Source organism: Carcharodon carcharias, chromosome 12 (assembly GCF_017639515.1).
Source record: "Carcharodon carcharias isolate sCarCar2 chromosome 12, sCarCar2.pri, whole genome shotgun sequence".
NCBI lineage: Eukaryota > Metazoa > Chordata > Chondrichthyes > Lamniformes > Lamnidae > Carcharodon > Carcharodon carcharias.
Window position 1 is genome coordinate 152,261,697 of NC_054478.1, and position 25,527 is coordinate 152,287,223.

Below are 25,527 nucleotides of genomic sequence, written 5' to 3' on the forward strand. Positions count from 1 at the left end.
CAGTAACCAGCTCCACACTATGTTCGCCAGTAACCAGCTCTGTGCCGTTATCACCAGTACATCGCTCCGAGCTGCATGCGCCAGTAACTAGCTCCTTGCCATGTTTAGCAGTAACCAGCTTCATGCCGTCTTCTACAGTAACCAGCTACGCCCCGTGTTCGCCAGTAACAAGTTCTGTGCTGTGTTCACCAGTAAGCAGCTCCACACCCTGTTCGCCAGTAACCAGCTGCGTGCCGTGTTCACCAGTAACCAGCTCCTAACTGTGTTCACCAGTAACCAGCTCAACGCCATTTTCACCAGTAACCAGCTCCTCACTGTGTTCGCCAGTAACCAGCTCCATGCCATGTTCACCAGTAACCATCTCCACGCTGCGTTTGCCAGTAATCAGCTCCATGCCGTGTTTGCCAGTAACCAGCTCCGTGCCGTGTTCACCAGTAACCAGCTCCACATCGCGTTTGCCAATAACCAGCTCCACGCCGTGTTCACCAGTATCCAGCTCCACACTCTGTTCACCAGTAACCTGCTACGCCCCGTGTTCGCCAGTAACCAGCTCTGTACCGTGTTCACCAGTAAGTAGCTCCACGCCACGTTAACCCGAAACCAGCTCCACACCGCGTCCAGCATTAACCAGCTCCACGCCGCGTTCACCAGTAACCAGCTGCAAGCCATGATCAACAGTAACCAGCTCCGTGCTCTGTTCATCAGTAATCAGATCCACGCCGTGTTCACCAGTAACCTGCACCACAACTGTTTTCACCAGTAACCAGCTCCGTGCCGTGTTCACAAGTAACCAGCTCCGCGCAGTGTTCACCAGTATCCAGCTCCATGCCGTATTCACCAGTAACCATCTCCTCACCGTGTTCACCAGTAACCAGCTGCATGCCGTGTTCACCAGTAACCAGCTCCTCACTGTGTTCACCACTACCCAGCTTCACGCCGTGTTCACCTGTAACCAGCTCCATGCCATGTTCGTCAGTAACCAGCTCCCTGCCATGTTCATCATTAACCATCTCCACGCCGTGTTCACCAATAACGAGCTCCGTGCCGTGTTCACCAGTAACCAGCTCCTCACCGGGTTCACCAGTAACCAGCTCCACGCTGTTTTCAACAGTAACCAGCTCTGTGCTATGTTCACCAATAACCAGCTCCATGCCATGTTCACCAGTAACCGTCTCCACGCCGGTTTTGCCAGTAATCAGCTCCATGCCATGTTCACCAGTAAGCAGCTCCACACTGTGTTCACCAGTAACCAGCTCTGTGCCATGTTCACCAGTAAGCAGCTCCACACTGTGTTCACCAGTAACCAGCTCCACACCGTGTTCACCAGTAACCAGCTCCGCGCCGTGTTCACCAGTACCCAGCTCCATGCCGTGTTCGCCAGTAACCACCTCCATGCCATGTTCAGCAGTAACCAGCTCCGTGCCGTGTTCACCATTTACCAGCTCCTCACTGTGTTCACCAGTAACCAGCTACGCCCCGTGTTCGCCAGTAACAAGCTCCCTGCTGTGTTCACCAGTAAGCATCTGCACACCGCCTTCACCAGTATAGAGCTCCACGCTGCATTCACCAGTAACCAGCTCCATGCCGTGTTCACCGGTAACCAGTTCGGTGCTCTGTTCACCAGTAACCAGATCCACGCCGTGTTCACCAGTAACCAGCTCCTCACCGTGTTCGCCAGTAACCAGCTCCGTGACGTTTTCACCAGTAACCAGCTCCTCACTGTGTTCACCAGTAACCAGCACCACGCCGTTTTCACCAGTAACCAGCTCTGTGCCATGTTCACCAGTAACCAGCACCATGCCATGTTCAACAGCAACCAGATCCGCACCTTGTTCACCCGAAACCAGCTCCACGCCGCGTCCAGCATTAACCAGTTCCACGTCGCGTTCACTAGTAAGCAGCTCCGTGCCGTGTTCACCAGTAACCATCTCCACACTGTGTTCTCCAGTAACCAGCTCTGTGCCATGTTCACCAGTAACTAGCTCCTAACTGTGTTCGCCAGTAACCAGCTGCGCGCCGAGTTCACCAGTAACCAGCTCTGCACCGTGTTCAACAGCAACCAGATCTGCACCGTGTTCACCAGTAACCAGCTCCACGCCGTGTTCACCATTAACCAGCTCCATGCCGTGTTCAACAGTAACCAGCTCCACAATGTGTTCGCCAGTAACCAGCTCCGTGCCATTATCACCAGTAAATCGCTGCGCGCTGTGAGCGCCATTAACCAGCTCCGCGCTATGTTCAGCAGTAACCAGCTTCACGCCGTCTTCATCAGTAACCAGCACCTCGTGTTCACCAGTAACATGTTCTGTGCCATGTTCACCAGTAAGCAGCTCGACGCCGCATTCACCAGTAAACAGCTCCAAGCCGTGATCAACAGTAACCAGCTCCGTGCTCTGTTCACCAGTAACCAGATCCACGCCGTGTTCGCCAGTAACCAGCACCAAAACTGTGTTCACCAATAACCAGTTCCGCACAGTGTTCACCAATAACCAGCTAAGCGCCGTGTTCACCAGTAACCAGCTCCATGCCGTGTTCAACAGTAACCAGCTCCACACTGTGCTCGCCAGAAACCAGCTCCGTGCCGTTATCACCAGTGAATCGCTCCGCGCTGTGTGCGCCAGTAACCAACTCCGCGCCGTGTTCAGCAGTAACCAGCTTCGCGCCGTCTTCATCAGTGACCAGCTACATCCCGTGTTCGCCAGTAACAAGCTCTGTGCCGTGTTCATCAGTAAGCAGCTCCACGCCGCCTTCACCAATAACCACCTCCATGCCGCATTCACCAGTAACCAGCTCCATACTGTGTTCACCAGTAACCAGTTCGGTGCTCTGTTCACCAGTAATCAGATCCACTCCATGTTCACCAGTAACCATCTATACACTGTGTTCGCCAGTAACCAGCTCCGTGCCGTATTCACCAGTAACCACCTCCTCACCGTGTTCACCAGCAACCAACTCTGTGCCCTGTTCACCAGTAACCAGCTCCTCACTGTGTTCACCAGTAACCAGCTCCACGCCGTGTTCACCAGTAACCAGCTCCGTGGCATGTTCACCAGTAAGCATCTCCACGCCGCGTTTGCCAGTAATCAGCTCCACGCCATGTTCACCATTATCCAGATCCACACTGTGTTCACCAGTAACCCGCTACGCCCCGTGTTCGCCAGTAACCAGCTCTATGCCTTGTTCACCAGTAAGTAGCTCCACGCCGCGTTCACCCGAAACCAGCTCCATGCCGCATTCAGCAGTAACCAGCTCCACACCGCATTAACCAGTAAGCAGCTCCAAGCCGTGATCAACAATAACCAGTTCCGTGCTGTGTTCACCAGTAACCAGCTCCACACTGTTTTCACCAGTAACCAGCACCGTGCTGTGTTCACCAGTAACCAGTTCCAAACTGTGTTCCCCAGTAACCAGCTCCACGCTGTGTTCACCAGTAACCAGCTTCTCACCATGTTCACCAGTAACCAGCTCCACACCGTGTTCACCAGTAACCAACTCCATGCCATGTTCACCAGTTACCAGCTCCATGACATGTTCACCAGTAACCATCTAGACGCAGGGTTTGGCAGTAATCTACTCCATGCCGTGTTTGCCAGTAACCAGCTCCATGCCGTGTTCACCAGTAACCAGCTCCACATCACGATTGCTGATAACCAGCTCCACGCCGTGTTCACTAGTATCCAGCTCCACACTATGTTCAGAAGTAACCAGCTCCGCGACGTTTTCACCAGCATCCAACTCCACACTGTGTTCACCAGTAACCAGCTCCACCCCGCATTCACCAGTAACCAGCTCCATGCCGTGTTCACCAGTAACCAGCTTAACACAGTGCTCACCAGTAACCAGCTCTGCACCGTGTTCACCAGTAACCAGCTCCGTGCCATGTTCACCAGTAACCAGCTCCAAGCCGTGATCGCCAGTAACCAGCTCCGTGCCATGTTCACCAGTAACCAGCTCCATGCCGTGTTCACCAGTAAACAGCTCCATGCCGTGTTCGCCAGTAACCAGCTCTGTGCCATGTTCACCAGTAACCAGCTCCATGCTGTGTTCACCAGTAACCAGCTCCATGCCGTGTTCGCAAGTAACCAGCTCTGCGCCGTGTTCACCAGTAAGCAGCTCCACGCCATGTTCACCAGTAAACAGCTCCACGCAGCGTTCACCAGTAACCAGCTCCACACACTGTTCGCCAGTAACCGGTTCCGTGACTTGTTCACCAGTAACCACATCCATGCCGTGTTCACCAGCAAGCAGTTCCGTGCCGTGTTCGCCAGTAACCAGCTCCACATCGCGTTCGCCAATAACCAGCTCCATGTCGTGTTCACCAGTAAGCAGCGCCATGCCATGTTCAACAGTAACCAGCTCCACACCGCATTCGTAAATAACCAGCTCCATGCCGTGTTCACAAGTAACCAGCTCCGTGCTGTGTTCACCAGTAACCAGCTCCACACTGTGTTCACCAGAAACCAGCTCCATGCCGCATTCACCAGCAACCAGCTCCATGCCGTTTCAACATTAACCAACTCCGTGCTCTCTTCACCAGTATCCAGATCCATGTCGTCTTCACCAGTAACCAGCTACACAACTGTGTTCACCAGTAACCAGCTCCGCGCCGTGTTCACCACTAACCAGCTCCACACTGTGTTCACCAGTAACCAGCTCCGTGCCGTATTCACCAGTAACCAGCTCCACACTGTGTTCACCAGTTACCAGCTCCACGCCACATTCACCAGTAACCAGCTCCATGCCGTGATCGCCAGTAACCAGCTCTGTGCCGTATTCACCAGTAACCAGCTCCATGCCGTGTTCACCAGTAAACAGCTCCATGCCGTGTTCGCCAGTAACCAGCTCTGTGCCGTGTTCACCAGTAACCAGCTCCATGCTGTGTTCACCAGTAACCAGCTCCATGCCGTGTTCGCAAGTAACCAGCTCTGCGCCGTGTTCACCAGTAAGCAGCTCCACGCCGCGTTCACCAGTAACTAGCTCCACACACTGTTCGCCAGTAACCAGTTCCGTGCCTTGTTCACCACTAACCACATCCATGCCGTGTTCACCAGCAAGCAGTTCCGTGCCGTGTTCGCCAGTAACCAGCTCCACATCGCGTTCGCCAAAAACCAGCTCCATGCCGTGTTCACCAGTAACCAGCGCTGTGCCATGTTCAACAGTAACCAGCTCCATGCCATGTTCACCCATAACCATCTCCACTCCGGGTTTGCCAGTAACCAGCTCCATGCCATGTTCACAAGCAACCAGCTCCGTGCTGTGTTCACCAGTAACCAGCTCCACACCGCATTCACCAGAAACCAGCTCCATGCCGCGTTCACCAGCAACCAGCTCCATGCCATGTTCAACATTAACCAACTCCGTGCTCTGTTCACCAGTATCCAGATCCATGTCGTGTTCACCAGTAACCAGCTCCACAACTGTGTTCACCAGTAACCAGCTCCACGCCGTGTTCACCACTAACCAGCTCCACACTGTGTTCGCCATTAACCAGCTCCACATCGCGTTCGCCAATAATCAGCTCCATGCCGTGTTCACCAGTAAACAGCTCCGTGCCATGTTCAACAGTAACCAGCTCCATGCCATGTTCACCAGTAACCATCTCCACGCCGGGTTTGCCAGTAACCAGCTCCGTGGCATGTTCACCAGTAACCAGCTCCACATCGTGTTCCCAAATAACCAGCTCCGTGCCTTGTTCACAAGTAACCAGCTCCGTGCCTAGTTCACCAGTAACCAGCTCCACGCCGCGTTCACCAGAAACCAGCTCGATGCCGCGTTCACCAGTAACCAGCCCCATGCCGCGTTCACCAGCAACCAGCTACATGCCGTGTTCAACATTAACCAGCTCCGCGCTGTGTTCACCAGTAACCAGATCCACACTGTGTTCACGATTAAACAGCTCCATGCCGCGTTCACCAATAACCAGCTCCATGTCGTGTTCAAAATTCACCAGTTCTGAGCTCTGTTCACCAGTAACCAGCTCCGTGCCATGTTCACCAGTAACCTGCTCCGTGCTGTGTTCACCAGTAACCAGCTCCACACTGTGTTCCCCAGTAACCAGCTCCACGCTGTGTTCACCAGTAACCAGCTTCTCACCATGTTCACCAGTAACCAGCTCCACACCGTGTTCACCAGTAACCAGCTCCACATCACGATTGCTGATAACCAGCTCCACGCCGTGTTCATTAGTATCCAGCTCCACACTGTGTTCAGAAGTAACCAGCTCCGCGACGTTTTCACCAGCAACCAACTCCACACTGTGTTCACCAGTAACCAGCTCCACCCCGCGTTCACCAGTAACCAGCTCCATGCCGTGTTCAACATTAACCAGTTCTGTGCTCTGTTCACCAGTAACAAGATCCACGCCGTATTCACCAGTAACCAGCTCAACAACTGTTTTCACCCATAACCAGCTCCGCGCCGTGTTCTCCAGTAACCAGCTCTATGCCGTGTTCACCAGTAGCCAGCTCCACACAGTGTTCACCAGTAACCAGCTCCGCACCGTGATCGCCACTAACCAGCTCCGTGCCGTTATCACCAGTGAATAGCTCCACACTGTGTGCGCCAGTAACCAGCTCCGCACCGTGTTCAGCAGTAACCAGCTTCGTGCCGCCTTCACCAGAAACCAGCTCCGCCCCGTGTTCACCAGTAAAAAGCTCTGTGCCTTGTTCACCAGTAAGCAGCTCCAGACCGCCTTCACCAGTAACCAGCTCCATGCTGCATTCACCAGTAACCAGTTCGGTGCTCTGTGCACCAGTAAACAGCTCAACGCCGTGTTCGCCAGTAACCATCTTTGTGCCGTATTCACCAGTAACCAGCTCCACGCCGTGTTCACCATTAACCAGCTCCACACTATGTTCACCAGTAACCAGCTCCGCGCCATGTTCACCAGTAACCAGCTCCGTGCCATGTTCACCATTAACCAGCTCCTCACTATGTTCACCAGTAACAAGCTCCGTGCCATGTTCACCAGTAACCAGCTCCGTGTTGTGTTCACCAGTAACCAGCTCCACGCCGTGATCACCAGTAACCAGCTCTGTGCCGTATTCACCAGTAACCAGCGCCGTGCTGTGTTCACCAGTAAACAGTTCCATGCCGAGTTCACCAGTTACCATCTCGACACCGGTTTTGCCAGTAATCAGCTCCATGCCGTGTTTGCCAGTAAACAGCTCCATGCCGTGTTCACCAGTAACCAGCTCCACATCGCGTTTGCCAATAACCAGCTCCGCGCCGTGTTCAACAGTAACCAGCTCCACACTGTGTTCACCAGTAACCAGCTCCACGCCACGTTCACCTGTAACCAGCTCCATGCCGTGTTCAACATTAACCTGTTCCGTGCTCTGTTCACCAGTAACCAGATACATGCCGTGTTCCCCAGTAACCAGCTCCACAACTGTGTTCACCAGTAACCAGCTCCACGCCACGTTCACCTGTAACCAGCTCCATGCCGTGTTCAACATTAACCTGTTCCGTGCTCTGTTCACCAGTAACCAGATACATGCCGTGTTCCCCAGTAACCAGCTCCACAACTGTGTTCACCAGTAACCAGCTGCGCGCCGTGTTCACCTGTAACCAGCCCCATGCCATGTTCAACATTAACCGGTTCCGTGCCTTGTTCACCAGTAACCACATCCATTCCATGTTCACCAGCAAGCAGTTCCATGCCGTGTTCGCCAGTAACCATCTCCACGCCGGGTTTGCCAGTAACCAGCTCCACATTGCGTTCGCAAATAACCAGATCCGTGCCGTGTTCACAAGTAAACAGCTCCGTGCTGTGTCCACCAGAAACCAGCTCCACACCGCATTCACCAGAAACCAGCTGCATGCCGCGTTCACCAGCAACCAACTCCATGCCGTGTTCAACATTAACCAAGTCCGTGCTCTGTTCACCAGTATATCGATCCATGTCGTGTTCACCAGTAACCAGCTCCACAACTGTGTTCACCAGTAACCAGCTCCGCGCCGTGTTCACCAGTAACCAGCTCCACACTGTGTTCACCAGCAACCAGCTCCATGCCGTGTTCAACATTAACCAACTCCGTGTTCTGTTCACCAGTATCCAGATCCATGTCGTGTTCACCAGTAACCAGCTACACAACTGTGTTCACCAGTAACCAGCTCCGCGCCGTGTTCACCACTAACCAGCTCCACACTGTGTTCACCAGTAACCAGCTCCGCGCCGTGTTCACCAGTGACCAGCTCAACACTGTGTTCACCATTTACCAGCTCCACGCCACATTCACCAGTAACCAGCTCCATGCTGTGTTCAACATTAACCTGTTCCGTGCTCTGTTCACCAGTAACCAGATCCATGCCATGTTCACCAGTAACCAGCTCCACAACTGTGTTCACCAGTAACCAGTTCCACACAGTGTTCACCAGTAACCACCTCTGCAGCGTGTTCACCAGTAACCAGCCCCGTGCCATCTTCACCAGTAACCAGCTCCATGCTGTATTCACCAGTAACCATCTCCACGCCGGGTTTGCCAGTAACCAGCTCCGTGGTTTTTTCACCAGTAACCAGCTCCACATCGCATTCACAAATAACCAGCTCCGTGCCATGTTCACAAGTAACCAGCTCCGTGCTGTGTTCACCAGTAACCAGCTCCACACCGCATTCACCAGAAACCAGCTCCATGCCGCGTTCACCAGCAAACAACTCCATTCCGTGTTCAACATTAACCAACTCGGTGCTCTGTTCACCAGTATCCCGATCCATGTCGTGTTCACCAGTAACCAGCTCCACAACTGTGTTCACCAGTAACCAGCTCCGCGCCGTGTTCACCAGTAACCAGCTCCACACTGTGTTCACCAGTAACCAGCTCCGTGCCGCGTTCACCAGTAACCAGCTCCATGACGCGTTCACCAGCAAACAACTCCATTCCGTGTTCAACATTAACCAACTCGGTGCTCTGTTCACCAGTATCCCGATCCATGTCGTGTTCACCAGTAACCAGCTCCACAACTGTGTTCACCAGTAACCAGCTCCACGCCGTGTTCACCAGTAACCAGCTCCACACTGTGTTCACCAGTAACCAGCTCCGCGCCGTGTTCACCAGTAACCAGCTCCACACTGTGTTCACCAGTAACCAGCTCCATGCCGCGTTCACCAGTAACCAGCTCCATGCCGTGTTCAAAATTAACCAGTTCCGTGCTCTGTTCACCAGTAACCAGCTCCACAACTGTGTTCACCAGTAACCAGCTCCGTGCCATGTTCACCAGTAACCAGCTCCGTGCTGTGTTTACCAGTAACCAGGTCCACACTGTGTTCACCAGTAACCAGCACTGCACCGTCTTCACCAGTAACCAGTTCCACACTGTGTTCCCCAGTAACCAGCTCTGCGCTGTGTTCACCATTAACCAGCTCCTCAACATGTTCACCAATAACCAGCTCCACGCCGTGTTCACCAGTAACCAGCTCCGTGCCATGTTCACCAGTAACCAGCTCCGTGCCATGTTCACCAGTAACCAGCTCCGTGCTGTGTTCACCAGTAACCAGGTCCACACTGTGTTCACCAGTAACCAGCACCGCACCGTGTTCACCAGTAACCAGTTCCACACTGTGTTCCCCAGTAACCAGCTCCGCACTGTGTTCACCATAACCAGCTCCTCAACATGTTCACCAGTAACCAGCTCCACGCCGTGTTCACCAGTAACCAGCTCCGTGCCATGTTAACCAGTAACCATCTCCACGCCGGGTTTGGCAGTAATCAACTCCATGCCGTGTTTGCCAGTAACCAGCTCCGTGTCGTGTTCACCAGTAACCAGCTCCACATTGCGTTTGCCGATAACCAGCTCCACACCGTGTTCACAAGTATCCTGCTCCACACTGTGTTCACCAGTAACCAGCTCTGCACCGTTTTCACCAGTAACCAGCTCCACACTGTGTTCACCAGCAACCAACTCCATTCCGTGTTCAACATTAACCAACTCGGTGCTCTGTTCACCAGTATCCCGATCCATGTCGTGTTCACCAGTAACCAGCTCCACAACTGTGTTCACCAGTAACCAGCTCCGCGCCGTGTTCACCACTAACCAGCTCCACACTGTGTTCACCAGTAACCAGCTCTGCGCTGTGTTCACCAGTAACCAGCTCCACACTGTGTTCACCAGTAACCAGCTCCATGACGCGTTCAGAAAGTACCAGCTCCATGCCATGTTCAAAATTAACCAGTTCCGTGCTGTGTTCACCAGTAACCAGCTCCACAACTGTGTTCACCAGTAACCAACTCCGTGCCATGTTCACCAGTAACCAGCTCCGTGCTGTGTTTACCAGTAACCAGGTCCACACTGTGTTCACCACTAACCAGCTCCGCACCGTTTTCACCAGTAACCAGCTCCACACTGTGTTCACCAGTAACCAGCTCCATGCCACGTTCACCAGTAAGCAGCTCAATGCCGTGTTCAACATTAACCAGTTCTGTGCTCTGTTCACCAGTAACCAGATCCACGCCATGTTCACCAGTAAATAGCTCCACGCCGTGTTCCCCAGTAACCAGCTCCACAACTGTGTTCACTAGTAATCAGCTGCGCGCCTTGTTCACCTGTAACCAGTTCCATGCCGTGTTCAACATTAACCTGTTCCGTGCTCTGTTCACCAGTATCCAGATCCATGTCGTGTTCACCAGTAACCAGCTCCACAACTGTATTCACTAGTAACCAGCTGCGCGCCGTGTTCACCAGTAACCAGCTCCATGCCATGTTCACCAGTAACCAGCTCCACACAGTGTTCACCAGTAACCAGCTCTGCACCGTTTTCATCAGTAACCAGCTCCGTGCCATGTTCGCCAGTAACCAGCTCCATGCTGTGTTCACCAGTAACCAGATTCACGCCGTGTTCGCAAGTAACCAGCTCTGTGCCGTGTTCACCAGTAAGCAGCTCCATGCCGCATTCAGAAGTAACCAGCTCCACGCCGTGTTCACCAGTAACCAGCTCCACGCACTGTTCGCCAGTAACCGGTTCCGTGCCTTGTTCAGCAGTAACCACATCCATGCCGTGTTCACCAGCAAGCAGTTCCGTGCCGTGTTTGCCAGTAACCAGCTCCACATCGCTTTCGCCAATAACCAGCATCATGCCGTGTTCACCATTAACCAGCGCCGTGCCATGTTCAACAGCAACCAGCTCCTCACCGTGTTCACCAGTAACCAGCTGCGCGCCGTGTTCACCAGTAACCAGATCCATGCCGTTTTCACCAGTAACCAGCTCCACAACTGTGTTCACCAGTAACCAGCTGCGTGCCATGTTCACCAGTAACCAGCTGCGTGCCATGTTCACCAGTAACCAGCTCCACACAGTGTTCACCAGTAACCAGCTCTTCACCGTGTTCGCCAGTAACCAGCTCCACATCGCGTTCGCCAATAACCAGCTCCATGCCGTGTTCACCAGTAACCAGCGCCGTGCCATGTTCAACAGTAACCAGCTCCATGCCATTTTCACCAGTAACCATCTCCACGCCGGGTTTGCCAGTAACCAACTCCGTGGCGTGTTCACCAGTAACCAGCTCCACATCGCATTCGCAAATAACCAGCTCCGTGCCGTGTTCACAAGTAACCAGCTCTGTGCTGTGTTCACCAGTAACCAGCTCCACGCTGCATTCACCAGTAACCACATCCACGCCGTGTTCACCATTAACCAGTTCGGTGCTCTGTTCACCAGTAACCAGCTCCACGCCGTGTTCGTCAGTAACCATCTCTGTGCCGTATTCACCAGTAACCTGCTCCGCGCCGTGTTCACCATTAACCAGGTCCACACTATGTTCACCAGTAACCAGCTCCGCGCCATGTTCACCAGTAACCAGCTCCGTGCTGTGATCACCAGTAACCAGCTCGATGCCGTGATCACCAGTAACCAGCTCTGTGCTGATTTCACCAGTAAACAGCTCCATGCCGTGTTCATCAGTTACCTTCTCCACACCGGTTTTGCCAGTAATCAACTCCATGCCGTGTTTGCCAATAACCAGCTCCACGCCGTGTTCACCAGTATCCAGCTGCACACTGTGTTCACCACTAACCAGCTCCGCGCCGTGTTCACTAGTAACCAGCTCCACACTGTGTTCACCAGTAACCAGCTCCACGCCACGTTCACCAGTAACCAGCTCCATGCCATGTTCAACATTAACCTGTTCTGTGCTCTGTTCACCAGTAACCAGATCCACGCCGTATTCACCAGTAACAAGCTCCACACAGTGTTCACCAGCAAGCAGCTCCGCACCGTGATCGCCAGTAACCAGCTCCGTGTCGTTATCACCAGTATATCGCTCCACGCTGTGTGACCTGGTAACTTGCTCCGCACCGTGTTCAGCAGTAACCAGCTTCGTGCCGACTTCACCAGTAACCAGCTACGCCCCGTGTTCACCAGTAACAAGCTCTGTGCCTTGTTCACCAGTAAGCAGCTCCATGCCGCCTTCACCAGTAACCAGCTCCACGCTGCATTCACCAGTAACCACATCCACACCGTGTTCACCAGTATCCAATTCGGTGCTCTGTTCACCAGTAACCAGCTCCACGCCGTGTTCGTCAGTAACCATCTCTGTGCCATATTCACCAGTAACCAGCTCCGCGCCGGGTTCACCATTAAGCAGCTCCACACAATGTTCACCAGTAACCAGCTCCGCGCCATGTTCACCAGTAACCAGCTCCGTGCTGTGTTCACCAGTAACCAGCTCCATGCTTTGTTCACCAGTAAACAGCTCCATGCCGTGTTCACCAGTTACCATCTCCACACCAGTTTTGCCATTAATCAGCTCCATGCCGTGTTTGCCAGTAACTAGCTCCGTGCCGTGTTCACCAGTAACCAGCTCCACACTGTGTTCACCAGTAACCAGCTCCACACCACGTTCACCAGTAACCAGCTCCATGCCGTGTTCAACATTAACCAGCTCCACAATTGTGTTCAACAGTAACCAGCTGCGTGCCGTGTTCACCAGTAACCAGCTCCACAACTGTGTTCACCAGTAACCAGCTCCGCGCCGTGTTCACCAGTAATCAGCTCCACACTGTGTTCACCAGTAACCAGCTCTGTGCCGCGTTCACCAGTAACCAGCTCCATGCCGCGTTCACCAGCAAACAACTCCATTCCGTGTTCAACATTTTCCAACTCGGTGCTCTGTTCACCAGTATCCCGATCCATGTCGTGTTCACCAGTAACCAGCTCAACAACTGTGTTCAACAGTAACCAGCTCCACACTGTGTTCACCAGTAACCAGCTCCATGCCGCATTCACCAGTAACCAGCTCCATGCCGTGTTCAAAATTAACCAGTTCTGTCCTCTGTTCACCAGTAACCAGCTCCACAACTGTGTTCACCAGTAACCAGCTCCGTGCCATGTTCACCAGTAACCAGCTCCGTGCTGTGTTTACCAGTAACCAGGTCCACACTGTGTTCACCAGTAACCAGCACTTCACCGTCTTCACCAGTAACCAGTTCCACACTGTGTTCCCCAGTAACCAGCTCTGCGCTGTGTTCACCATTAACCAGCTCCTCAACATGTTCACCAATAACCAGCTCCACGCCGTGTTCACCAGTAACCAGCTCCGTGCCATGTTCACCAGTAACCAGCTCCGTGCTGTGTTTACCAGTAACCAGGTCCACACTGTGTTCACCAGTAACCAGCACTTCACCGTCTTCACCAGTAACCAGTTCCACACTGTGTTCCCCAGTAACCAGCTCTGCGCTGTGTTCACCATTAACCAGCTCCTCAACATGTTCACCAATAACCAGCTCCACGCCGTGTTCACCAGTAACCAGCTCCGTGTCATGTTCACTAGTAACCAGCTCCGTGCCATGTTCACCAGTAACCAGATCCACGCCGTTTTCACCAGTAACCAGCTCCACAACTGTGTTCACCAGTAACCAGCTGCGTGCCATGTTCACCAGTAACCAGCTGCGTGCCATGTTCACCAGTAACCAGCTCCACACAGTGTTCACCAGTAACCAGCTCTTCACCGTGTTCGCCAGTAACCAGCTCCACATCGCGTTCACCAATAACCAGCTCCATGCCGTGTTCACCAGTAACCAGCGCCGTGCCATGTTCAACAGTAACCAGCTCCATGCCATTTTCACCAGTAACCATCTCCACGCCGGGTTTGCCAGTAACCAACTCCGTGGCTTGTTCACCAGTAACCAGCTCCACATCGCATTCGCAAATAACCAGCTCCGTGCCGTGTTCATAAGTAACCAGCTCCACAACGCATTCACCAGAAACCAGCTCCATGCTGCATTCACCAGCAACCAGCTCCATGCCGTGTTCAACAATAACCAACTCTGTGCTCTATCCACCAGTATCCAGATCCATGTCGTGTTCACCAGTAACCAGCTCCACAACTGTGTTCACCAGTAACCAGCTCCGCGCCGTGTTCACCACTAACCAGCTCCTCACTGTGTTCATCAGTAACCAGCTCCTCACCATGTTCACCAGTAACCAGCTCCACGCCGTGTTCACCTGAAAACAGCTCCGTGCCAAGTTCACTAGTAACCAGCACCACGCCGTGTTCACCAGTAACCAGCTCCGTGCCATGTTAACCAGTAACCATCTCCACGCCGGGTTTGGCAGTAATCAACTCCATGCCGTGTTTGCCAGTAACCAGCTCCATGTCGTGTTCACCAGTAACCAGCTCCACATTGCGTTTGCCGATAACCAGCTCCACACCGTGTTCACAAGTATCCTGCTCCACACTGTGTTCACCAGTAACCAGCTCCGCACCGTTTTCAACAGTAACCAGCTCCACACTGTGTTCACCAGCAACCAACTCCATTCCGTGTTCAACATTAACCAACTCGGTGCTCTGTTCACCAGTATCCCGATCCATGTCGTGTTCACCAGTAACCAGCTCCACAACTGTGTTCACCAGTAACCAGCTCCGCGCCGTGTTCACCACTAACCAGCTCCACACTGTGTTCACCGGTAACCAGCTCTGCGCTGTGTTCACCAGTAACCAGCTCCACACTGTGTTCACCAGTAACCAGCTCCATGCCGCGTTCAGAAAGTACCAGCTCCATGCCGTGTTCAAAATTAACCAGTTCCGTGCTGTGTGCACCAGTAACCAGCTCCACAACTGTGTTCACCAGTAACCAGCTCCGTGCCATGTTCACCAGTAACCAGCTCCGTGCTGTGTTTACCAGTAACCAGGTCCACACTGTGTTCACCAGTAACCAGCTCCGCACCGTTTTCACCAGTAACCAGCTCCATGCCACGTTCACCAGTAAGCAGCTCAATGCCGTGTTCAACATTAACCAGTTCTGTGCTCTGTTCACCAGTAACCAGATCCACGCCATGTTCACCAGTAAATAGCTCCATGCCGTGTTCCCCAGTAACCAGCTCCACAACTGTGTTCACTAGTAATCAGCTGCGCGCCTTGTTCACCTGTAACCAGTTCCATGCCGTGTTCAACATTAACCTGTTCCGTGCTCTGTTCACCAGTATCCAGATCCATGTCGTGTTCACCAGTAAGCAGCTCCACAACTGTATTCACTAGTAACCAGCTGCGCGCCGTGTTCACCAGTAACCAGCTCCATGCCATGTTCACCAGTAACCAGCTCCACACAGTGTTCACCAGTAACCAGCTCTGCACCGTGTTCATCAGTAACCAGCTCCGTGCCATGTTCGCCAGTAACCAGCTCCATGCTGTGTTCACCAGTAACCAGATCCACGCCGTGTTCGCAAGTAACCAGCTCTGTGCCGTGTTCACCAGTAAGCAGCTCCATGCCGCATTCAGAAGTAACCAGCTCCACGCCGCGTTCACCAGTAACCAGCTCCACACAGTGTTCACCAGTAACCAGCTCTGCACCGTGTTCACCAGTAACCAGCTCCGTGTCATGTTCACCAGTAACCAGCTCCACACCGCGTTCACCAGTAACCAGCTCCACACACTGTTCGCCAGTAACCGGTTCCGTGCCTTTTTCACCAGTAACCACATCCATGCCGTGTTCACCAGCAAGCAGTTCCGTGCTATGTTCGCCAGTAACCAGCTCCACATCGCGTTCGCCAATAACCAGCTCCATGCCGTGTTCACCAGTAACCAGCTCCTCTCCATGTTCACCAGTAACCAGCTGCATGCCTTGTTCACCAGTAACCAGCTCCGTGCCATGTTCACCAGTAACCAGCTCCATGCGATGTTCACCAGTAACCATCTCCACGCTGGGTTTGCCAGTAATCAGCTCCATGCCGTGTTTGCCAATAACCAACTCTGTGCCGTATTCACCAGTAACCAGCTCCGCGCCGGGTTCAGCATTAAGCAGCTCCACACAATGTTCACCAGTAACCAGCTCCACGCCATGTTCACCAGTAACCAGCTCCGTGCTGTGTTCACCAGTAACCAGCTCCGTAAGTTGTTCACCAGTAAACAGCTCCATGCCGTGTTCACCATTTACCATCTCTACACCAGTTTTGCCATTAATCATCTCCATGCCGTGTTTGCCAGTAACCAGCTCCGTGCCGTGTTCACCAGTAACCAGCTCCACACTGTGTTCACCAGTAACCAGCTCCACACCACGTTCACCAGTAACCAGCTCCACGCCGTGTTCATCCGTAACCATCTCTGTGCCGTATTCACCAGTAACCAGCTCCGCGCCGGGTTCACCAGTAACCAGCTCCACACAGTGTTCACCAGTAACCAGCTCTTCACCGTGTTCACCAGTAACCAGCTCCGTGCCATGTTCACCAGTAACCAGCTCCAAGCCATGATCGCCAGTAACCAGCTCTGTGCCGTGTTCACCAGTAACCAGCTCCATGCTGTGTTCACCAGTACCAGCTCCACGCCGTGTTCGCAAGTAACCAGCTCTGTGCCGTGTTCACCAGTAAGCAGCTCCACGCTGCGTTCACCAGTAACCAGCTCCACGCTGCGTTCACCAGTAACCAGCTCCACACACTGTTCGCCAGTAACCGGTTCCGTGCCTTGTTCTCCAGTAACCACATCCATGCCGTGTTCACCAGCAAGCAGTTCCATGCCGTGTTCGCCAGTAACCAGCTCCACATCACGTTCGCCAATAACCAGCTCCATGCCGTGTTCACCAGTAACCAGCGCCGTGCCATGTTCAAAAGTAACCAGCTCCATGCCATGCTCACCAGTAACCATCTCCATGCCGGGTTTGCTAGTAACCAGCTCCGTGGCGTGTTCACCAGTAACCAGCTCCACATCGCGTTCGCAAATAACCAGCTCCGTGGAGTGTTCACCAGTAACCAGCTCCACATCGCGTTCGCAAATAACCAGCTCCGTGTTGTGTTCACCAGTAACCAGCTCCACACCGCATTCACCAGAAACCAGCTCCATGCCGCATTCACCAGCAACCAGCTCCATGCCGTGTTCAACAATAACCAACTCTGTGCTCTATTCACCAGTATCCAGATCCATGTCGTGTTCACCAGTAACCAGCTCCACAACTGTGTTCACCATTAACCAGCTCCGCGCCATGTTCACCACTAACCAGCTCCTCACTGTGTTCACCAGTAACCAGCTCCGCGCTGTGTTCACTAGTAACCAGCTCCACACTATCTTCACCAGTAACCAGCTCCATGCCGCGTTCACCAGTAACCAGCTCCATGCCGTGTTCAACAATAACCAACTCTGTGCTCTATTCACCAGTATCCAGATCCATGTCGTGTTCACCAGTAACCCGCTCCACAACTGTGTTCACCATTAACCAGCTCCGCGCCATGTTCACCACTAACCAGCTCCTCACTGCGTTCACCAGTAACCAGCTCCGCGCTGTGTTCACTAGTAACCAGCTCCACACTATCTTCACCAGTAACCAGCTCCATGCCGCGTTCACCAGTAACCAGCTCCATGCCGTGTTCAAAACTAACCAGTTCTGTGCTGTGTTCACCAGTAACCAGCTCCACAACTGTGTTCACCAGTAACCAGCTCCTTGCCATGTTCACCAGTAACCAGCTCAGTTATGTGTTCACCAGTAACCAGCACCGCACCGTGTTCACCAGTAACCAGTTCCACACTGTGTTCCCCAGTAACCAGCTCCGCGCTGTGTTCACCAGTAACCAGCTCCTCACCATGTTCACCAGTAACCAGCTCCAAGCCGTGTTCACCTGAAAACAGCTCCATGCCAAGTTCACCAGTAACCAGCTCCATGCCATGTTCACCAGTAACCAGCTCCACGCCGTGTTCACCTGAAAACAGCTCCGTGCCAAGTTCACCAGTAACCAGCTCCATGCCATGTTCACCAGTAACATCTCCACGCCGGGTTTGGCAGTAAACAACTCCATGCCATGTATGCCAGTAACCAGCTCCGTGCCGTGTTCACCAGTAACCAGCTCCGTGCCAAGTTCACCAGTAACCAGCTCCATGCCATGTTCACCAGTATCCATCTCCACGCCGGCTTTGGCAGTAATCAACTCCATGCCATGTTTGCCATTAACCAGCTCCGTGCCGTGTTCACCAGTAACCAGCTCCACATCGCGTTTGCCGATAACCAGCTCTGTGCCGTGTTCACAAGTATCCAGCACCACACTGTGTTCACCAGTAACCAGCTCCGCGCCGTTTTCACCAGTAACCAACTGCACACCGTTTTCACCAGTAAACAGCTCCCCGCCACGTTCACCAGTAACCAGCTCCATGCCGTGTTCAACATTAACCAGTTCTGTGCTCTGTTCACCAGTAACCAGATCCGCGCCGTGTTCACCAGAAACCAGCTCCATTCCGTGTTCACCAGTAACCAGCTCCACACAGTGTTCACCAGTAACCAGCTCCGCACCGTGATCGCCACTAACCAGCTCCATGCCGTTATCACCAGTAAATCGCTCCACGCTGCATTGCCAGTTACCAGCTCCGCACCGTGTTCAGCAGTAACCAGCTTCGAGCCATCTTCACCAGTAACCAGCTACGCCCCGTGTTCGCCAGTAACAAGCTCTGTGCCTTGTTCACCAGTAAGCAGCTCCACGCCGCCTTCACCAGTAACCAGCTCCACGCTGCATTCACCAGTAACCACATCCACGCCGTGTTCGTCAGTAACCATCTCTGTGCCGTATTCACCAGTAACCAGCTCCGCGCCGTGTTCACCATTAACCAGCTCCACACTATGTTCACCAGTAACCAGCTCCGCGCCATGTTCACCAGTAACCAGCTCTGTGCTGTGAACACCAGTAACCAGCTCGACGCCGTGATCACCAGTAACCAGCTTTGTGCCGTGTTCACCAGTAACCAGCTCCATGCTTATTTCACCAGTAAACAGCTCCATGCCGTGTTCACCAGTTACCATCTCCACACTGGTTTTGCCAGTAATCAGCTCCATGCCGTGTTTGCCAATAACCAGCTCCACGCCGTGTTCACCAGTATCCAGCTGAACACTGTGTTCACCAGTAACCAGCTCCGCGCAGTGTTCACTAGTAACCAGCTCCACACTGTGTTCACCAGTAACTAACTCCATGCCACGTTCACCAGTAACCAGCTCCATGCCGTGTTCAACATTAACCTGTTCTGTGCTCTGTTCACCAGTAACCAGATCCACGCTGTGTTCACCAGTAACAAGCTCCACACAGTGTTCCGTGCTCCGCACCGTGATCGCCAGTAACCAGCTCCGTGCCGTTATCACCAGTAAATCGCTCCACGCTGTGTGCGCCAGTAACCAGCTCCGCACCGTGTTCAGCAGTAACCAGCTTCGTGCCGACTTCACCAGTAACCAGCTACGCCCCGTGTTCGCCAGTAACAAGCTCTGTGCCTTGTTCACCAGTAAGCAGCTCCATGCCACCTTCACCAGTAACCAGCTCCACGCTGCATTCACCAGTAAAAACATCCATGCCGTGTTCACCAGTATCCAGTTCGGTGCTCTGTTCACCAGTAACCAGCTCCAAGCCGTGTTCGTCAGTAACTATCTCTGTGCCGTATTCACCAGTAACCAGCTCCGCGCCGGGTTCACCATTAAGCAGCTCCACACAATGTTCACCAGTACCCAGCTCCACGCCATGTTCACCAGTAACCAGCTCCGTGCTTTGTTCACCTGTAAACAGCTCCATGCCGTGTTCACCAGTTACCATCTCCACACCAGTTTTGCCATTAATCAGCTCCATGCCGTGTTTGCCAGTAACCAGCTCCGTGCCGTGTTCACCAGTAACCAGCTCCACACTGTGTTCACCAGTAACCAGCTCCACACCACGTTCACCAGTAACCAGCTCCATGCTGTGTTCACCACTAACCAGCTCCACACTGTGTTCACCAGTAACCAGCTCCGCGCCGTGTTCACCAGTAACCAGCTCCACACTGTGTTCACCAGTAACCAGCTCCACGCCACGTTCACCAGTAACCAGCTCCACAACTGTGTTCACCAGTAACCAGCTGCGTGCCGTGTTCACCAGTAACCAGCTCCATGCCGTGTTCACCAGTAACCAGCTCCACACAGTGTTCACCAGTAACCAGCTCTGCACCGTGTTCACCAGTAACCAGCTCTGTGCCATGTTCACCAGTAACCAGCTGCATGCCTTGTTCACCAGTAACCAGCTCCGTGCCATGTTCACCAGTAACCAGCTCCACATCGCGTTCGCCAATGACCATCTCCATGCCGTGTTCACCAGTAACCAGCTCCTCTCCATGTTCACCAGTAACCAGCTGCATGCCTTGTTCACCAGTAACCAGCTCCGTGCCATGTTCACCAGTAACCAGCTCCATGCGATGTTCACCAGTAACCATCTCCACACTGGGTTTGCCAGTAATCAGCTCCATGCCATGTTTGCCAATAACCAACTCTGTGCCGTGTTCACCAGTAACCAGCTCCACATCGCGTTGGCCAATAACCAGCTCCACGCCGTGTTCATCAATATCCAGCTCCATACTGTGTTCACCAGTAACCAGCTCCGTGCCGTGTTCACCAATAACCAGCTCCATACTGTGTTCACCAGTAACCAGCTCCACGCCACGTTCACCAGTAACCAGCTCCATGCCGTGTTCAACATTAACCTGTTCCATGCTCTGTTCACTAGTAACCAGATCCACACAGTGTTCACCAGCAAGCAGCTCCGCACCGTGATCGCCAGTAACCAGCTCCATGCCGTTATCACCAGTAAATCGCTCCATGCTGTGTGCGCCAGGAACCAGCTCCGCACTGTGTTCAGCAGTAACCAGCTTCGTGCCGTCTTCACCAGTAACCAGCTTCGCCCCGTGTTCGCCAGTAACAATCTCTGTGCCTTGTTCACCAGTAAGCAGCTCCAAGCCGCCTTCTCCATTACCCAGCTCCACGCTGCATTCACCAGTAACCACATCCACGCTGTGTTCACCAGTAACCAGTTTGGTGCTCTGTTCACCAGTAACCAACTCCACGCCGTGTTCGTCAGTAACCATCTCTGTGCCGTATTTACCAGTAACCAGCTCCGCGCCATGTTCACCAGTAACCAGCTCCGTGCTGTGTTCACCAGTAACCAGCTCCGTGCTGTGTTCACCAGTAAGCAGCTCCATGCCGTGTTCACCAGTTACCATCTCCACACCGGTTTTTCCAGTAATCAGCTCCATGCCGTGTTTGCCAGTAACCAGCTCGGTGCCATGTTCACCAGAAACCAGCTCCACACTGTGTTCACCAGTAACCAGCTCCACACAACGTTCACCAGTAACCAGCTCCATGCCATGTTCAACATTAACCTGTTGCGTGCTCTGTTCACCAGTGACCAGATCCACGCTGTGTTCCCCAGTAACCAGCTGCGTGCCGTGTTCACCAGTAACCAGCTCCATGCCGTGTTCACCAGTAACCAGCTCCACACAGTGTTCACCAGTAACCAGCTCTGCACCGTGTTCACCAGTAACCAGCTCCGTGCTGTGTTCACCAGTAACCAGCTCCACGCTGTGTTCGCAAGTAACCAGCTCCATGCCATGTTCACCAGTAACCATCTCCACGCCGGGTTTGCCAGTAACCAGCTCCGTTGCGTGTTCACCAGTAACCAGTTACACATCGCGTTCGCAAATAACCAGCTCCGTGCCGTGTTCACACGTAACCAGCTCCGTGCTGTGCTCACCAGTAACCAGCTCCACACCGCGTTCACCAGAAACCAGCTCCGTGACGTATTCACCAGTAACCAGCTCCACGCCGTATTCACCAGTAACCAGCTCCACACACTTTTCGCCAGTAACCGGTTCCGTGCCTTGTTCACCAGTAACCACATCCATGCCGTGTTCACCAGCATGCAGTTCCATGCCGTGTTCGCCAGTAACCAGCTCCACATCGCGTTCACCAGTAACCAGCTCTATGCCGTGTTCTCCAGTAACCAGCACCGTGCCATGTTCACCAGTTACCATCTCCACGCCGGGTTTGCCAGTAACCAGCTCCACATCGCGTTTGCCGATAACCAGCTCCCCGCCATGTTCACAAGTATCCACCTCCACACTGTGTTCACCAGTAACTAGCTCCGTGCCATTTTCACCAGTAACCAGCTCCACACTGTGTTCACCAGTAACCAGCTCCATGCCGAGTTCACCAGTAACCAGCTCTGCGCCGTGTTCACCAGTAAGCAGCTCCACGCCGCGTTCACCAGTAACCAGCTCCACGCCGCGTTCACCAGTAACCAGCTCCACACACTGTTCGCCAGTAACCGGTTCTGTGCCTTGTTCACCAGTAACCACATCCATGCCGTGTTCACCAGCAAGCAGTTCCGTGCCGTGTTCGCCAGTAACCAGCTCCACATCGCGTTCGCCAGTAACCAGCTCTATGCCGTGTTCTCCAGTAACCAGCGCCGTGCCATGTTCACCAGTAACCATCTCCACGCCGTGTTCACCAGTAACCAGCTCCACATCGCATTTGCCGATAACCAGCTCCGCGTCATGTTCACAAGTATCCACCTCCACACTGTGTTCACCAGTAACTAGCTCTGCGCCGTTTTCACCAGTAACCAGCTCCACACTGTGTTCACCAGTAACCAGCTCCGCACCGTGATCACCAGTAACCAGCTCCGTGCCGTTATCACCAGTAAATCACTCCACACTGCGTGCACCAGTCACCAGCTCCGCACCATGTTCAGCAGTAACCAGCTTCGTGCCATCTTCACCAGTACTCATCTATGCCCCGTGTTCGCCAGTAACAAGCTCTGTGCCTTGTTCACCACTAAGCAGCTCCACGCTGCATTCACCAGTAACCACATCCACGCAGTGTTCACCAGTAACCAGTTTGGTGCTCTGTTCACCAGTAACCAGCTCCACGCCGTGTTCGCCAGTAACCATCTCTGTGCCGTATTCACCAGTAACCAGCTCCACGCCGTGTTCACCATGAACCAGCTCCACACTATGTTCACCAGTAACCAGCTCCTCGCCATGTTCACCAGTAACCAGCTCGATGCCGTGATCACCAGTAACCAGCTCTGTGCCGTGTTCACCAGTTACCATCTCCACACCGGTTTTGCCAGTAATCAGCTCCTTGCCGTGTTCACCAGTAACCAGCTCCGTGCCGTGTTCACAAGTATCCAGCTCCACACTGTGTTCACCAGTAACCAGCTCCGTGCCGTGTTCACCAGTAACCAGCTCCACACTGTGTTCACCAGTAAACAGCTCCACGCCACGTTCACCAGTAACCAGCTCCATGCCGTGTTCAACATTAACCTGTTCCGTGCTCTGTTCACCAGTAACCAGATCCACAACTAAGTTCACCAGGAACCAGCTCCACAACTGTGTTCACCAGTAACCAGCTCCATGCCGTGTTCACCAGTAACCAGCTTCATGCCATGTTCACCAGTAACCAGCTCCACACAGTGTTCACCAGTAACCAGCTCTGCACCGTGTTCACCAGTAACCAGCTCCCTGCCATGTTCACCAGTAACCAGCTCCAAGCCATGATTGCCAGTAACCAGCTCTGTGCCGTGTTCACCAGTAACCAGCTCCGTGCTGTGTTCACCAGTAACCAGCTCAACGCTGCGTTCACCAGTAACCAGCCCCACACACTTTTCGCCAGTAACTGGTTCTGTGCCGTGTTCACAAGTAACCCGCTCCGTGCTGTGTTCACCAGTAACCAGCTCCACACCGCATTCACCAGAGACCAACTCCTTGCCGCGTTCACCAGTAACCAGCTCCATGCCGCGTTCACCAGTAACCATCTCCATGCCGTGTTCAACATTAACCAGCTCCATGCTCTGTTCACCAGTATCCTGAGCCATGTCGTGTTCACCAGTAACCAGCTCCACAACTGTGTTCACCAGTAACCAGCTCCACACCTTGTTCACCAGTAACCAGCTCCGTGCCATGTTCACCACTAACCAGCTCCACACTGTGTTCACCAGTAACCAGCTCCATGCCATGTTCAACATTAACCAGTTCCGTGCTCTGTTCACCAGTAACCTGATCCATGCCGTGTTCACCAGCAACCAGCTCCACAACTGTGTTCACCAGTAACCAGCTCCGCGCCATGTTCACCAGTAACCAGCCCCACACTGTGTTCACCAGTAACCAGCTCCATGCCGTGTTCAACATTAACCAGTTCCGTGCTCTGTTCATCAGTAACCAGCTCCATGCCGCGTTCACCAGTAACCAGCTCCACACTGTGCTCACCTGTAAACAGCACCGCACCGTGTTCACCAGTAACCTACTCTGTTCCGTACTCACCAGTAACCAGCTCCACGCTGTGTTCACCAGTAACCAGCTCTGCGCCGTGTTCATCAGTAACCAGCTCCACACCTTGTTCACCAGTAACCAGCTCCGTGCAGTGTTCACCTGTAACTAGCTCCATGCCATGTTCACCAGTAACCAGCTCCTCGCTGTGCTCACCAGTAACCAGCTCCACACCACCTTCACCATTAACCAGCTCCATGCCGAATTCACCAGTAACCAGCTCCACGCCGTGTTCACCAGTAACCAGTTCGGTGCTCTCTTCACCAGTAACCAGATCGACGCCGTGTTCACCAGTAACCAGCTCCACACTGTGTTCGCCAGTAACCAGCTCTGTGCCATATTCACCAGTAACCAGCTCCTCACCGTGTTCACCAGTAACCATCTCCACGCCGTGTTCACCAGTAACCAGCTCCTCACCGTGTTCACCAGTAACCAGCTCCACGCCCTGTTCACCAGTAACCAGCTCCGTGCCATGTTCACCAGTAACAAGCTCCATGCCATGTTCACCAGTTGCCATTTCCACGCCGTTTTGCCAGTAACTATCTCCACGCTGTTTTCACCAGTAATTAGCTCCATGCGGTGTTCAACATTAACCAGCTCCATGACGCATTCACCAATAACCAGCTCCGCGCCATGTTCACCAGTAACCAGCTCCACTCTGTGTTCACCAGTAACCAACTCCGTGCTGTGTTCACCAGTAACCAGCTCCACACTGTGTTTACCAGTAACCAGCTCCATGCCGTGTTCACCCGTAACCAGCTCCATGCCGTGTTCCACATTAACGAGTTACGAGCTCTGTTCACCAGTAACCAGATCCACGCCATGTTCACCAAAACCAGCTCCACAACTGTGTTCACCAGTAACCAGCTCCGCGCCGTGTTCACCAGTAACCAGCTCCGCGCCGTGTTCACCAGTAACCATCTCCGTGCAGTGTTCACCAGTTTCCAGCTCCACATCGTGTTCGCCAGTAACCAGCTCCATGCCGTGTTCAACAGTAATCAGTACCGTGCCG